The sequence below is a fragment of the Scyliorhinus torazame genome, chromosome 17, assembly GCF_047496885.1.
Source record: "Scyliorhinus torazame isolate Kashiwa2021f chromosome 17, sScyTor2.1, whole genome shotgun sequence".
Classification (NCBI taxonomy): domain Eukaryota; kingdom Metazoa; phylum Chordata; class Chondrichthyes; order Carcharhiniformes; family Scyliorhinidae; genus Scyliorhinus; species Scyliorhinus torazame.
In genome coordinates, this window is record NC_092723.1 from 70,074,061 (window position 1) to 70,089,843 (window position 15,783).

At 64.7% G+C, this 15,783-nt stretch overlaps 1 protein-coding gene across 6 annotated transcripts in view; it reads right to left on the bottom strand.

The window, feature by feature from the left end:
• Positions 1 to 8,352, bottom strand: part of LOC140393937 (sphingomyelin phosphodiesterase 2-like) — a 99,910-nt gene extending 91,558 nt beyond the window's left edge. For 2 of the 6 annotated variants that reach the window (XM_072480597.1, XM_072480596.1), the window contains exon 1: positions 8,134 to 8,326. The gene's annotated coding sequence lies outside the window, so the exon portion shown is untranslated. Of the gene's footprint in view, positions 1 to 8,129 lie in introns of all 6 variants that reach the window. The other 4 variants (XM_072480594.1, XM_072480595.1, XM_072480593.1 and 1 more) reach the window with 3 other exon arrangements.
• Between the last annotated feature and the right edge of the window lie 7,431 nt (positions 8,353 to 15,783).

Below are 15,783 nucleotides of genomic sequence, written 5' to 3' on the forward strand. Positions count from 1 at the left end.
GAGGGGGAAGGGGATTGGGGAGAGGGAGGGGGAAGGGGATTGGGGAGAGGGAGGGGGAAGGGGATTGGGGAGAGGGAGGGGGAAGGGGATTGGGGAGAGGGAGGGGGAAGGGGATTGGGGAGAGGGAAGGGGATTGGGGAGAGGGAGAGGGAAGGGGATTGGGGAGAGGGAGGGGGAAGGGGATTGGGGAGAGGGAGGGGGAAGGGGATTGGGGAGAGGGAGGGGGAAGGGGATTGGGGAGAGGGAGGGGGAAGGGGATTGGGGAGAGGGAGGGGGAAGGGGATTGGGGAGAGGGAGGGGGAAGGGGATTGGGGAGGGGGAGGGGGAAGGGGATTGGGGAGGGGGAGGGGGAAGGGGATTGGGGAGAGGGAGGGGGAAGGGGATTGGGGAGAGGGAGGGGGAAGGGGATTGGGGAGAGGGAGGGGTAAGGGGATTGGGGAGAGGGAGGGGGAAGGGGATTGGGGAGAGGGAGGGGGAAGGGGATTGGGGAGAGGGAGGGGAAGGGGATTGGGGAGAGGGGGGAAGGGATTGGGGAGAGGGGGGAAGGGGGATTGGGGAGAGGGGGGAAGGGGGATTGGGGAGAGGGGGGAAGGAGGATTGGGGAGAGGGGGGAAGGGGGATTGGGGAGATGGGGGAAGGGGGATTGGGGAGAGGGGGGAAGGGGGATTGGGGAGAGGGGGGAAGGGGGATTGGGGAGAGGGGGGATTGGGGAGAGGGGGGAAGGGGGAGAGGGGGGAAGGGGGATTGGGGAGAGGGGGGAAGGGGGATTGGGGAGAGGGGGAAGGGGGATTGGGGAGAGGAGGGAAAGGGGATTGGGGAGAGGGGGGAAGGGGGATAGCGGGAGGAAAGGGGGATTGGGGAAGGGGATTGGGGAAGGGGATTGGGGGATTGGGGAAGGGGATTGGGGAAGGGGATTGGGGAAAAGGGATTGGGGAATGGGGGATTGGAGAACGGGTTTGGGGGAAAAGGGCATGGCTGGGAAAAGGGGCTGGCGTAAAGGAGTGGGGATGGGGAAAGGGGGCGGGGGATGGGGAAAGGAGGCGGGGGATGGGGAAAGGGGGCGGGGGATGGGGAAAGGGGGCGGGGGATGGTGAAAGGGAGCGGGGGATGGGGAAAGGGGGCGGGGATGGGGAAAAGGGGCAGGGGATGGGGAAAAGGGGCAGGGGGTGGGGAAAGGGGGGGTGGGGGAAGGGCGAAGGGGGCTGGGATGGGAAAAGGGGGCGGGGGGATGGGAAAAGGGGGCGGGGATGGGGAAAGGGGGCGGGGGGATAGGGAAAGGGGGCGGGGGGATGGGGAAAGGGGGCGGGGGATGGGGAAAGGGGGCGGGGGGATGGGGAAAGGGGGCGGGGGGTTGGGGAAAGGGGGCGGGGGGATGGGGAAAGGGGGCGGGGGGATGGGGAAAGGGGGTGGGGGGATGGGGAAAGGGGGCGGGGGGATGGGGAAAGGGGGCGGGGGGTGGGGAAAGGGGGCGGGGGGTGGGGAAAGGGGGCGGGGGGTGGGGAAAGGGGGCGGGGGGATGGGGAAAGGGGGCGGGGGGATGGGGAAAGGGGGCGGGGGGATGGGGAAAGGGGGCGGGGGGATGGGGAAAGGGGGCGGGGGGATGGGGAAAGGGGGCGGGGGGATGGGGAAAGGGGGTGGGGGAATGGGGAAAGGGGCGGGGGATGGAGAAAGGGGCGGGGGGATGGGGAAAGGGGCGGGGGGATGGGGAAAGGGGCGGGGGGATGGGGAAAGGGGCGGGGGGATGGGGAAAGGGGGCGGGGGGATGGGGAAAGGCGGCGGGGGATGGGGAAAGGGGGTGGGGGGATGGGGAAAGGGGCGGGGGATGGGGAAAGGGGGCGGGGGGGATGGGGAAAGGGGGCGGGGGGGATGGGGAAAGGGGGCGGGAGTATGGGGAAAGGGGGCGGGGATGGGGAAAGGGGGCGGGGGTGGGGAAAAGGGGCGGGGGGGTGGGGAAAAGGGGCGGGGGGGTGGGGAAAAGGGGCGGGGGGGTGGGGAAAGGGGGCGGGGGATGGGGAAAGGGGGCGGGGGATGGGGAAAGGGGGCGGGGATGGGGAAAGGGGGCGGGGGATGGGGAAAGGGGGCGGGGGATGGGGAAAGGGGGCGGGGGATGGGGAAAGGGGGCGGGGGGTGGGGAAAGGGTGCGGGGGAGTGGGGAAAGGGGGCGGGGGGTAGGGAAAGGGGGCGGGGTGGTGGGGAAAGGGGGCAGGGGGGTGGGGAAAGGGGCGCGGGGGGATGGAGAAAGGGGGGTGGGGGATGGGGAAAGGGGGTGGGGGATGGGGAAAGGGGGGGCGGGGGGATGGGGAAAGGGGGGGCGGGGGGATGGGGAAAGGGGGGCGGGGGGATGGGGAAAGGGGGGCGGGGGATGGGGAAAGGGGGGCGGGGGATGGGGAAAGGGGGGCGGGGGGATGGGGAAAGGGGGCGGGGATGGGGAAACGGGGCGGGGGGATGGGGAAAGGGGGCGGGGGGGTGGGGAAAGGGGGCGGGGGGATGGGGAAAGGGGGCGGGGGGATGGGGAAAGGGGACGGGGGGATGGGGAAAGGGGGCGGGGGGATGGGGAAAGGGGGCGGGGGGATGGGGAAAGGGGGCGGGGGGATGGGGAAAGGGGGCGGGGGATGGGGAAAGGGGGCGGGGGGTGGGGAAAGGGGGCGGGGGGTGGGGAAAGGGGGCGGGGGTGGGGAAAGGGGGCGGGGGTGGGGAAAGGGGGCGGGGGTGGGGAAAGGGGGCGGGGTGGGGAAAGGGGGCGGGGGTGGGGAAAGGGGGCAGGGGTGGGGAAAGGGGGCGGGGGGTGGGGAAAGGGGGCGGGGGGTGGGGAAAGGGGGCGGGGGTGGGGAAAGGGGGCGGGGGTGGGGAAAGGGGGCGGGGGTGGGGAAAGGGGGCGGGGGTGGGGAAAGGGGGCGGGGTGGGGAAAGGGGGCAGGGGTGGGGAAAGGGGGCGGGGGTGGGTAAAGGGGGCGGGGGTGGGGAAAGGGGGCGGGGGTGGGGAAAGGGGGCGGGGGGTGGGGAAAGGGGGCGGGGGGTGGGGAAAGGGGGCGGGGGGTGGGGAAAGGGGGCGGGGGGTGGGGAAAGGGGGCGGGGGGTGGGGAAAGGGGGCGGGGGGTGGGGAAAGGGGGCGGGGGGTGGGGAAAGGGGGCGGGGGTGGGGAAAGGGGGCGGGGTGGGGAAAGGGGGCGGGGGTGGGGAAAGGGGGCGGGGGTGGGGAAAGGGGGCGGGGGTGGGGAAAGGGGGCGGGGTGGGGAAAGGGGGCGGGGGTGGGGAAAGGGGGCGGGGGTGGGGAAAGGGGGTGGGGGTGGGGAAAGGGGGCGGGGTGGGGAAAGGGGGCGGGGTGGGGAAAGGGGGCGGGGTGGGGAAAGGGGGCGGGGTGGGGAAAGGGGGTGGGGGGGTGGGGAAAGGGGGCGGGGTGGGGAAAGGGGGCGGGGGTGGGGAAAGGGGGCGGGGGTGGGGAAAGGGGGCGGGGGTGGGGAAAGGGGGCGGGGGGTGGGGAAAGGGGGCGGGGGGTGGGGAAAGGGGGCAGGGGGTGGGGAAAGGGGGCGGGGGGTGGGGAAAGGGGGCAGGGGTGGGGAAAGGGGGCGGGGGGTGGGGAAAGGGGGCGGGGGGTGGGGAAAGGGGCGGAGGTGGGGAAAGGGGCGGGGGTGGGGAAAGGGGCAGAGGTGGGGAAAGGGGCGGGGGTGGGGAAAGGGGGCGGGGGTGGGGAAAGGGGGCGGGGTGGGGAAAGGGGGCGGGGGTGGGGTAAGGGGGCGGGGGTGGGGAAAGGGGGCGGGGGTGGGGAAAGGGGGCGGGGATGGGGAAAGGGGGTGGGGGTGGGGAAAGGGGGTGGGGGTGGGGAAAGGGGTCGGGGGTGGGGAAAGGGGGCGGGGATGAGGAAAGGGGGCGGGGATGGGGAAAGGGGGTGGGCAAAAGGGGCAGGGATGGGTAAAAGGGGGTGGGGAAGGTGGGTTGGAGAAGGGGGTGGGGAAAGGGGGTGTGAAAGGGGGAAACAGGAAACAACCCAGACTGGGAGGGGGAAGGGAAGGGGAGGGGGAGGGGGAAGGGGCGGGGAGGGGGAAGGGGCGGGGGAAGGGGCGGGGGAGGGGGAAGGGGAGGGGGAAGGGGCGGGGAGGGGGAAGGGGCGGGGAGGGGGAAGGGGCGGGGAGGGGGAAGGGGCGGGGGGATGGGGAAAGGGGGCGGGGGGTGGGGAAAGGGGGCGGGGGGGTGGGGAAAGGGGGCGGGGGGTGGGGAAAGGGGGCGGGGGGATGGGGAAAGGGGGCGGGGGGTTGGGGAAAGGGGGCGGGGGATGGGTAAAGGGGGCGGGGGATGGGTAAAGGGGGCAGGGGATGGGGAAATGGAGCGGGGGGATGGGGAAAGGGGGCGGGGGATGGGGAAAGGGGACGGGGGATGGGGAAAGGGGGCGGGGGATGGGGAAAGGGGGCGGGGGGTGGGGAAATGGGGCGGGGGATGGGGAAAGGGGGCGGGGGGATGGGGAAAGGGGGCGGAGGGATGGGAAAGGGGGCGGAGGGATGGGGAAAGGGGGCGGAGGGATGGGGAAAGGGGGCGGAGGGATGGGGAAAGGGGGCGGAGGGATGGGGAAATAGGGCGGAGGGATGGGGAAAGGGGGCGGTGGGATGGGGAAAGGGGGCGGAGGGATGGGGAAAGGGGGCTGGGGGGTGGGGAAAGGGGGCGGGGGTGGGGAAAGGGGGCGGGGAAAGGGGGCGGGGGTGGGGAAAGGGGGCGGGGGGATGGGGAAAGGGGGCGGGGTGGGGAAAGGGGGCGGGGGTGGGGAAAGGGGGCGGGGTGGGGAAAGGGGGCGGGGTGTGGAAAGGGGGCGGGGTGGGGAAAGGGGGCGGGGGTGGGGAAAGGGGGCAGGGGTGGGGAAAGGGGTGGGGGGGTGGGGAAAGGGGGCAGAGGGTGGGGAAAGGGGGCGGGGGTGGGGAAAGGGGGCGGGGGTGGGGAAAGGGGGCGGGGGTGGGGAAAGGGGGCGGGGGTGGGGAAAGGGGGCTGGGGTGGGGAAAGGGGGCGGGGGTGGGGAAAGGGCGCGGGGGGTGGGGAAAGGGGGCGGGGGGTGGGGAAAGGGGGCGGGGGGTGGGGAAAGGGGGCGGGGGGTGGGGAAAGGGGGCGGGGGGTGGGGAAAGGGGGCGGGGGGTGGGGAAAGGGGGCGGGGGTGGGGAAAGGGGGCGGGGGTGGGGAAAGGGGGTGGGGTGGGGAAAGTGGGTGGGGTGGGGAAAGGGGGTGGGGTGGGGAAAGGGGGCGGGGGTGGGGAAAGGGGGCAGGGGTGGGGTGGGGAAAGGGGGCGGGGTGGGGAAAGGGGGCGGGGGGTGGGGAAAGGGGGCGGGGGGTGGGGAAAGGGGGCGGGGGTGGGGAAAGGGTGCGGGGGTGGGGAAAGGGTGCGGGGGTGGGGAAAGGGGGCGGGGGTGGAGAAAGGGGGCGGGGGTGGGGAAAGGGGGCGGGGGTGGGGAAAGGGGGCGGGGGTGGGGAAAGGGGGCGGGGGTGGGGAAAGGGGGCGGGGGTGGGGAAAGGGGGCGGGGGGTGGGGAAAGGGGGCGGGGGTGGGGAAAGGGGCGGGGGTGGGGAAAGGGGCGGGGGTGGGGAAAGGGGCGGAGGTGGGGAAAGGGGCGGAGGTGGGGAAAGGGGCGGAGGTGGGGAAAGGGGCGGGGGTGGGGAAAGGGGGCGGGGGTGGGGAAAGGGGGCGGGGGTGGGGAAAGGGGGCGGGGTGGGGTAAGGGGGCGGGGGTGGGGAAAGCGGGCGGGGTGGGGAAAGGGGGCGGGGGTGGGGAAAGGGGGCGGGGGTGGGGAAAGGGGGCGGGGGTGGGGAAAGGGGGCGGGGATGGGGAAAGGGGGCGGGGGTGGGGAAAGGGGGTGGGGGGTGGGGAAAGGGGTCTGGGGGTGGGGAAAGGGGTCGGGGGTGGGGAAAGGGGGCGGGGGATGAGGAAAGGGGGCGGGGATGGGGAAAGGGGGTGGGCAAAAGGGGCAGGGATGGGTAAAAGGGGGTGGGGAAGGTGGGGTTGGAGAAGGGGGTGGGGAAAGGGGGTGTGAAAGGGGGAAACAGGAAACAATCCGGACTGGGAGGGGGAAGGGGGAGGGGGAGGGGGAAGGGGCGGGGGAAGGGGCGGGGGAGGGGGAAGGGGCGGGGGAGGGGGAAGGGGCGGGGAGGGGGAAGGGGCGGGGGAGGGGGAAGGGGCGGTGGAGGGGGAAGGGGCAGGGGGATGGGGAAAGGGGGGCGGGGGGATGGGGAAAGGGGGCGGGGGATGGGGAAAGGGGGGCGGGGATGGGGAAAGGGGGGCGGGGGGATGGGGAAAGGCGGGCGGGGGGGGTGGGGAAAGGGGGGCGGGGGGATGGGGAAAGGGGGGCGGGGGGATGGGGAAAGGGGGCGGGGGATGGGGAAAGGGGGCGGGGGGGATGGGGAAAGGGGGCGGGGGGGATGGGGAAAGGGGGCGGGGGGGATGGGGAAAGGGGGCGGGGGGGATGGGGAAAGGGGGCGGGGGGATGGGGAAAGGGGGCGGGGGGATGGGGAAAGGGGGCGGGGGGATGGGGAAAGGGGGCGGGGGGATGGGGAAAGGGGGCGGGGGGATGGGGAAAGGGGGCGGGGGGATGGGGAAAGGGGGCGGGGGGATGGGGAAAGGGGGCGGGGGGGTGGGGAAAGGGGGCGGGGGGGTGGGGAAAGGGGGCGGGGGGGTGGGGAAAGGGGGCGGGGGGATGGGGAAAGGGGGCTGGGGGGTGGGGAAAGGGGGCTGGGGGGTGGGGAAAGGGGGCTGGAGGGTGGGGAAAGGGGGCAGGGGGGTGGGGAAAGGGGGCGGGGGGTGGGGAAAGGGGGCGGGGGGATGGGGAAAGGGGGCGGGGGGTGGGGAAAGGGGGCGGGGGGGTGGGGAAAGGGGGCGGGGGGGTGGGGAAAGGGGGGGCGGGGGGGTGGGGAAAGGGGGGCGGGGGGGTGGGGAAAGGGGGGCGGGGGGGTGGGGAAAGGGGGCCGGGGGGTGGGGAAAGGGGGGTGGGGGGGTGGGGAAAGGGGGGCGGGGGGGTGGGGAAAGGGGGCGGGGGTGGGGAAAGGGGGCGGGGGGTGGGGAAAGGGGGCAGGGGGGTGGGGAAAGGGGGCGGGGGGGTGGGGAAATGGGGTGGGGGGGGTGGGGAAAGGGGGCGGGGGGGTGGGGAAAGGGGGGGGTGGGGAAAGGGGGCGGGGGTGGGGAAAGGGGGCGGGGGTGGGGAAAGGGGGCGGGGTGGGGAAAGGGGGCGGGGGGTGGGGAAAGGGGGCGGGGGGTGGGGAAAGGGAGCGGGGTGGGGAAAGGGGGCGGGGTGGGGAAAGGGGGCGGGGATGGGGAAAGGGGGTGGGCAAAAGGGGCAGGGATGGGTAAAAGGGGGTGGGGAAGGTGGGGTTGGAGAAGGGGGTGGGGAAAGGGGGTGTGAAAAAGGGGGAAACAGGAAACAACCCGGACTGGGAGGGGGAAGGGGAGGGGGAAGGGGCGGGGGAGGGGGGAGGGGGAAGGGGCGGGGGAGGGGGGAGGGGGAAGGGGCGGGGGAGGGGGGAGGGGGAAGGGGCGGGGGAGGGGGGAGGGGGAAGGGGCGGGGGAGGGGGGAGGGGGAAGGGGCGGGGGAGGGGGAGGGGGAAGGGGCGGGGGAGGGGGAGGGGGAAGGGGCGGGGGAGGGGGAGGGAGAAGGGGCGGTGGAGGGGGGAGGGAGAAGGGGCGGGGGAGGGAGAAGGGGCGGTGGAGGGGGAAGGGAGGGGGGAGGGGAGGGGGAAGGGGCGGTGGAGGGGGAAGGGGCGGTGGAGGGGGAAGGGGCGTGGAGGGGGAAGGGGCGGGGAGGGGGAAGGGGGCGGGGGAAGGGGCGGGGGAAGGGGCGGGGGAGGGGGAAGGGGCGGGGGAGGGGGAAGGGGCGGGGGAAGGGGCGGGAAGGGGCGGGGGAGGGGGCAGGGGAAGGGCAGCCCTGGGGGATGGGGCGGAGCTGTGGATATAAGGGGAAGGGGCGGGGCTGTGGGAAGGGGGCAGGGCTGTGGGGAAGGGGGCAGGGCTGTGGGGAAAGGGGCAGGGCTGTGGGGAAAGGGGCGGGGCTGTGGAGGAAGGGGCGGGGCTGTGGGGTAGGGGGCGGGGCTTTGGGGAAGGGCGGTATGTCGGAATAGGTCGGGCATAAAGGGGCGGGACGAGAAAGGGGGCGGGGTCGTCCTGACCTCACCTACTTCGCCCCCACTCCTGCTTCCGCTCCCAACCACTTGCTGCGATGTTGATCGAAGGGAAGCCGTGTTGACTAGCCCTGTACCACCTTGCCCAGTACCACCTTGCCCAGGCTGCACCGGAGCGGGTACCGATTACTGACCATCCGCAGCTCCGGCCGAACCGGCTCCGACACCGTCCTGATGCTGCCTTCCATTCAGTGCGCTCAGCTTCCGGTCCCATCGCGCAGCCCATTGGGTAACGTAGTCCTTGCCGCCTACATCTCCCAGTGTGCGGCGCGCCGGTATCCCCTAGCGCGGTCGCCGGTGGGTATTGTGGTTCGGGCCGCCTCAGACTTGGTGCTGTACGGAGGGATTTTCCGACGGAATGAACTACAGATCCCGGCGCATACTGCTAATTGTCCTGTGAAAGAACCTGCAATGGGATAGTTGGTGATCATTGTACTCTGGTGAATAAGACTGTCACATTGAGCTCTGGTAAACAGGGCTGTCACTATTGCGCTCTGGTAAACGGTTGTAACTATTGAGCTGTGGTGAACAGGGCCGACACCATTGAGCTCTGGTGAACAGGAGTCACCATTGAACTCTGGTAAACAGGGCTGACACTATTGAGCTCTGGTGAACAGGGCTGTCACCATTGAGCTCTGGTGAACAGGAGTCACTATTGAGCTCTGGTGAACAGGGCTGTCACTATTGAGCTCTGGTGAACAGGGCTGTCACTATTGAGCTCTGGTGAACAGGGCTGTCACCATTGAGCTCTGGTAAACAGTGCTGACACCATTGAGCTCTGGTGAACAGGCTGTCACTATTGGGCTCAGGTTGCAAACGTCTGCATTGCAATGGTCTGCCATTTTCAAAGTAGATTACACCAGCTCTATCATTGATACCCATGATCTTAATCTGTTGGGATCATGCGTAAATTTGAAATCAACCAAAATACCGCTGCTTATGTGTTAACTGGCCGGAGCACTCTGGGTGCCAATACAAGGATGCCCGGATGGCACTGCCAAGAGTCATGGCCTGAGGGGGACCATGCCCATGAAAGGAGGGTGGAGAGGGGGTTTGAAGGGTGTGGTTTTGCAGGGCAGGTATGTAGGGGCCTCCGGGGGTTTGGGGAAGGGAGTGGCAGGTGGGGGTCCTGGAAGAGAGGGGGCACTGTAAGGGGGCTTGCGGGAGCCTGAAGAGGGGGCCCTCAGGGACCCCATAGCAGGGTGTCCTCAGTTGGGGGGTGTGGGGTAATGCCCATGTGTGTGGGGGTGACATTTCCCATGGATGGAGGGTGTTGGGGACCCGCAAGCTCACTTAAAGATTGGGGCACCCTTTCAAAATAGCGGCCCCATCTCTTGAGTTCAGCTCCCCAGTGCTGAAACAAATTTCAAATGTAGACTGAGTCAATGATGGGGGGGTGGGGGCGGGGGGTGTTCACGTGATGGACTGGGCTGTATCCATGATTCTCGATAGTTTATTACAGTCTTGGGCCGAGCAGTTGCCATACCAGGCTGTGATGCAGCTAGATAGGATGATTTCTCTGGTGCATCTGTAGAAATCGGTAAGAGTCAATGTGGTCATGCCGAATTTCCTTAGTTTCCTGAAGAAGCTGTTGTGCTGTCTTGGTCGTCGTGTCAACGTGGTGGACCAGAGTAGATTGTTGGTGATTGTGGTAGTATGTATTAGGGGTCATGTGGGACTGTGAAGCCGTGATGCTATTGGCTGACAGATCCCGGGTCCTGGTTGGCTGTTGACCCCTAGCTCCGCCTTGAAGGCGGAGTATAAGAACCAGGGCTTCTCCCCGCCGCTCCAGTCTGTTGCTGAACTGCGGGGAACAAGTCACGCTTAATAAAGCCTCATCGACTTCATCTCTATTCGTCTCTCTCGTAAGTCATTGTGCGCTACAATTTATTAAGCGTGCTTAAAGGACTATGGAGCTCAGGATCGCCCCAGAATGCCTGCGGATCAGCCCCCACGCAGTGAACTCAGCAGCAGTTTTTAAACACTGGCAAGCTTGTTTCGAAGGCTACCTCCGAACGGCCCCCGGCCGGATCACAGAAGACCAGAAACTGCAGGTCCTGCACTCAAGGGTAAGCCCGGAAATTTACCCTCTCATAGAAGATGCAGAGGATTTCTCGACGGCGCTCGCAGCACTAAAGAGCGTCTACGTTCGCCCAGTGAACCAGGTCTACGCACGCTACCAACTCGCAACGAGACGGCAAAGTCCCGGAGAATCGTTAGAGGAGTTCTACGCCGCGCTGCTAATTTTGGGACGGGGCTGCAGCTGCCCGCCGGTAAACGCGACTGAACACGGACATGTTAATTCGCGATGCGTTTGTGGCAGGTATGAACTCTCCCCAAATCCGCCGAAGACTTTTAGAAAAAGAGTCGCTAGGACTCTCAGAGGCACGGGCCATCGCAGCTTCCCTAGATGTGGCCTCGCAAAACGCCCGCGCCTACGGCCCCGACCGCGCGGCAGCCCCTTGGGCTCCGTGGACCCCCGTCGCGACAAACCCCCCCTCCCCCTCACAGGCTTGCGCGGTTAAGACGCCAGATCATCCCGGGGGGGCCCGCTGCTATTTCTGCGGGCAGGCAAAACGCCCCCGGCAGCGCTGCCGGCCCGCGCAGCGATTTGCAAAAGCTGCGGCAAAAAGGCCCATTTCGCGGCTGTGTGTCGGTCCCGGGGGGTCGCCGCTGTCCCGGGAGAAGAAAGAGTCCAGCGCATCCCAAACGCTCCCCAACCCCCCCAGCGCCCCATGTGCGACCCGTGGGCGCAGCCATTTTGGGTCCCGGCCACCACGAGGGGAGGATGGGCGCCGCCATCTTGTGACCCCCCAGCCATGTGCGATGCATGGGGGCGGCCTTTTTGTCCACCCCCGACCACGTGCGATCCGTGGGGGCGGCCATTCTGTCCACCCCCGGCCGCGTGCGATTCATGGACGCCGCCATCTTGGATGACAACAAAGGACCCCAGCATCGACGGCTCCACGGGGTCCGAAGAAGACGCTGAGACACTACGACCACATCTGGCCTCGGTGACGCTGGATCAAGCACGGCCCCGGACGCTCCAGACGACGACAACAACGGTGCTGATCAACGGACACGAGACACCATGCCTGATTGACTCCGGGAGCACCGAAAGCTTCATCCACCCCGACACGGTAAGACGCTGTTTTTTGACCATCCGTCCCAGTACGCAAAAGATTTCCCTAGCTGCAGGATCCCACTCCGTAGAGATCAAAGGGTTCTGCATAGTGACCCTAACGGTGCAAGGGAGGGAGTTTCAAAACTACAGGCTCTACGTCCTTCCCCAACTCTGCGCGCCCACATTACTGGGATTAGATTTCCAGTGCAACCTGCAGAGCCTAACGTTTCAATTCGGCGGCCCAATACCCTCACTCACTATCTGCGGCCTCGCAACCCTCAAAGTTGAACCGCCATCCTTGTCTGCAAACCTCACCCCGGATTGCAAACCCGTCGCCACTAGGAGCAGACGGTGCAGCGCCCAGGACCGGATATTTATTCGGTCCGAAGTCCAGCGGTTGCTGAAGGAAGGCATAATCCAGGCCAGCAATAGTCCCTGGAGAGCACAGGTGGTAGTAGTAAAGACCGGGGAGAAGCAAAGGATGGTCATAGACTATAGCCAGACCATCAACAGGTACACACAGCTAGATGCGTACCCTCTCCCCCGCATATCCGACATGGTAAACCGGATTGCCCAATATAAGGTTTTCTCCACCGTGGACCTCAAGTCCGCCTACCACCAGCTCCCCATCCGCCCATGTGACCGCAAGTACACAGCCTTCGAGGCAGACTGGCGTCTATACCACTTCCTAAGGGTCCCATTTGGCGTCACAAACGGGGTCTCGGTCTTCCAACAGGAGATGGACCGAATGGTTGATCAACACGGGTTGCAGGCCACTTTCCCGTATCTCGACAACGTAACCATCTGCGGCCACGATCAGCAGGACCACGACGCCAACCTCCAAAAATTCCTCCAGACCTCTAACGCCTTGAACCTCACATACAACGAGGAAAAGTGCGTGTTTAGCACAAACCGGCTGGCCATCCTGGGATACGTAGTACGCAATGGGATAATAGGCCCCGACCCCGAACGCATGCGCCCCCTCATGGAATCTCCCCTCCCCCACTGCTCCAAAGCCCTGAAACGCTGCCTGGGGTTCTTTTCATATTACGCCCAGTGGGTCCCCCAGTATGCAGACAAGGCCCGCCCACTAATACAGACTACTACCTTCCCCCTGTCGACAGAGGCTCGCCAGGCCTTCAGCCGCATCAAAGCGGACATCGCAAAGGCCACGATGTGCGCCATCGACGAGTCCCTCCCCTTCCAGGTCAAGAGCGACGCCTCCGATGTAGCTCTACCAGCCACCCTTAACCAAGCGGGCAGACCCGTGGCCTTCTTCTCCCGAACCCTCCACGCCTCAGAAATCCACCACTCCTCAGTGGAAAAGGAAGCCCAAGCCATAGTGGAAGCTGTGCGACATTGGAGGCATTACCTGGCCGGCAGGAGATTCACTCTCCTCACTGACCAACGGTCGGTAGCTTTCATGTTCGATAATGCACAGCGGGGCAAAATTAAAAATGACAAGATCTTAAGGTGGAGGATCGAGCTCTCCACCTTCAACTACGAGATCTTGTACCGTCCCGGAAAGCTGATCGAGCCGTCCGATGCCCTATATGTGCGATGCACATGTGCCAACGCACAAATAGACCGTCTCCAAGCCCTCCACGAGGACGTCTGCCACCCAGGGGTCACTTGGTTCTACCATTTTATAAACTCCCGCAACCTCCCCTACTCTGTGGAGGAGGTCCGTACAGTCACCAGGAACTGCCACATCTGCGCAGAGTGCAAACCTCACTTTTTCAGGCCGGATAGAGCGCACCTGATCAAGGCTTCCCGCCCCTTTGAACGCCTCAGTCTGGATTTCAAAGGGCCCCTCCCCTCCACCGACCGCAACACATACTTCCTGAACGTGGTGGACGAGTACTCCCGTTTCCCTTTCGGCATCCCCTGCCCCGACATGAGAGCGGCCACAGTCATTAAAGCCCTTAGCACCATATTCACACTGTTCGGTTGCCCCGCATATATCCATAGCGACAGGGGGTCCTCCTTCATGAGTGACAAGCTGCGCCAGTTCCTGCTCAGCAAGGGTATAGCCTCGAGCAGGACGACCAGCTACAACCCCCGGGGGAACGGGCAAGTAGAGAGGGAGAACGGGCACGGTCTGGAAGACCGTCCTACTGGCCCTACGGTCCAGGGATCTCCCAGTTTCACAGTGGCAGGAGGTCCTCCCGGATGCCCTCCACTCCATCCGGTCGCTGCTGTGTACCACCACGAACCAAACGCCTCATGAACGCCTCCTTGTCTTCCCCAGGAAGTCCTCCTCCGGAACGTCGCTGCCGACCTGGCTGGCGGCCCCAGGACCCATCTTGCTCCGGAAACATGTGCGGGAGCACAAGTCGGACCCGTTGGTCGAGAGGGTTCACCTCCTCCACGCGAACCCGCAGTACGCCTACGTGGCGTACCCCGACGGCCGACAGGACACGGTCTCCCTGCGAGACCTTGCGCCCGCCAGCAACACGCACACCGCCCCGACACCGATCACCCCCTCCCTGCCACTGGCGCACCCCGCGACCGCCCCCTTCCCAGGAGGATCGGTCCTCCTCCCGTGTCCGACCAGGAGTGAAACAGAAACAGACACCGAAAAGCTCCCGGAGACGACAACGCTGGAACAAGCACCTGCACCACCACCGGGGCTGAGGCGATCGACAAGGAAGACCAGACCGCCCGCTCGACTCGTGGCATCGGTGTAACACAAGAATGTTGTTGGACTGTAACGAAAATGTTCTTTTCCTCTTACGAATATTGTAAATAGTTCACAAACTCTGTACATAGCCCAGTGTAGGGCTAGGATTGTAATGACATGCCAAAAAAATCTTTCCTCCCAGGACCAGCCTTGTAAACCCCTACCACCATGCGAACCACCACCCCGCCGGGTTCATTTTTAACAAGGGGTGAATGTGGTAGTATGTATTAGGGGTCATGTGGGACTGTGAAGCCGTGATGCTATTGGCTGACAGATCCCGGGTCCTGGTTGGCTGTTGACCCCTAGCTCCACCCTGAAGGCGGAGTATAAGAACCCGGGCTTCTCCCCGCCGCTCCAGTCTATTGCTGAATTGCGGGGAACAAGTCACGCTTAATAAAGCCTCATCGACTTCATCTCTATTCGTCTCTCTCGTAAGTCATTGTGCGCTACAGTGATATTTATATTGAAGCTGTGAACCATCTCCACCTTTGCACCATTGGTGCAGGCAGGGGTGTGTACGATGTTAAGGAATGGGTTAAGAAACATTCCAATTAGATGTCTCATTGATCCAATAATTGACACTGATATGTAAAGAGGCTACAGGTGGCCTTTGAGGCATGTGATGTAATGATAGAGTTTGGTGCTGAGTGTGTTCTAAGAAAAATAAAGGTGTTTGGGAAAAGGAGCAGATCTCTTGACTCTTTACTCAACAGCAGCTAGAGGCTAACAGTGGTAGCAGAGGATGGTTGCTGTGTAAATGTAAAGGGTTGAAAGATGCTTTTATGGGAAAAAAACATCAACCAAGGAGTGAGTAAGAAGGAAAAAAAAAAGAAAATATGGCTGACCCTAGGATAAAGATGGCCGGATATGACTATCCCTGCTATTTTCTGAAAGGTGATCGGACGCCCAATGGAGAAGTGCAGTAATTATGTGGACTAAGGTAACTGCCTTGGGAAAGAGAAAACAAGGTATGGCATTGGCTCTTTCTCTACCTTATGAGAGTAAAATCTGAAGCAAAGTGTTTTCAGAACTGGAATTGGAAGAGTTAGACTCAGATGAAGGTCTGGAGGCTCTATTACGTTTTATGGATAAGACTTGTTAAGTGTGTATGAAGCATGGTCAGAATTCGATAGATTCCGGAAAACAGGATATCTCTATTGAGGACTACATAATGGAATTTAGCAGACCATACAGGTTGCACAAACACCGCCTGGAATTTCCACAATCTGTGTTGGCATTTAAGTTACTAGACTGTGCTAGAGTGTCCAATATGGATAGGCTCCTGGTTTTGACAGGAGTTAAGTTTGCGGATAATGATACCTTATTCGATCAGATGATGGAGACCTTAAAGAAGTTCCTGGGGAAACATTCAATTCCTATGGCTCTCATGTCACAAATGGGTCAGTCAGCGATAAAGCAGATTATGGAAGATACAGTACTGACAGGATGGCGAGATCGTATAGCTACGAACAGGTTACGAGAATATGGAAGGAGGTACACCAGAATGATCTCTGGAATGAAGAACTTGTCGTATGAAGAATGTTTGAGGACTCTGGGTCTGTACTCGTTGGAGTTTAGAAGGATGAGGGGGGATCTTATTGAAACTTACAAGATACTGTGAGGCCTGGATAGAAATGAAATGAAATGTAAATCGCTTATTGTCACAAGTAGGCTTCAAATGAAGTTACTGTGAAAAGCCCCTAGTCGCCACATTCCGGCGCCTGTTCGAGGAGGCTGGTACGGGAAGTGGACGTGGAGAGGTTGTTTCCACTTATGGAAAAACTAGAACCAGAGGACACCAGCTCAGACTAAAGGGACGATCCTTTAAAACAGAGATGAG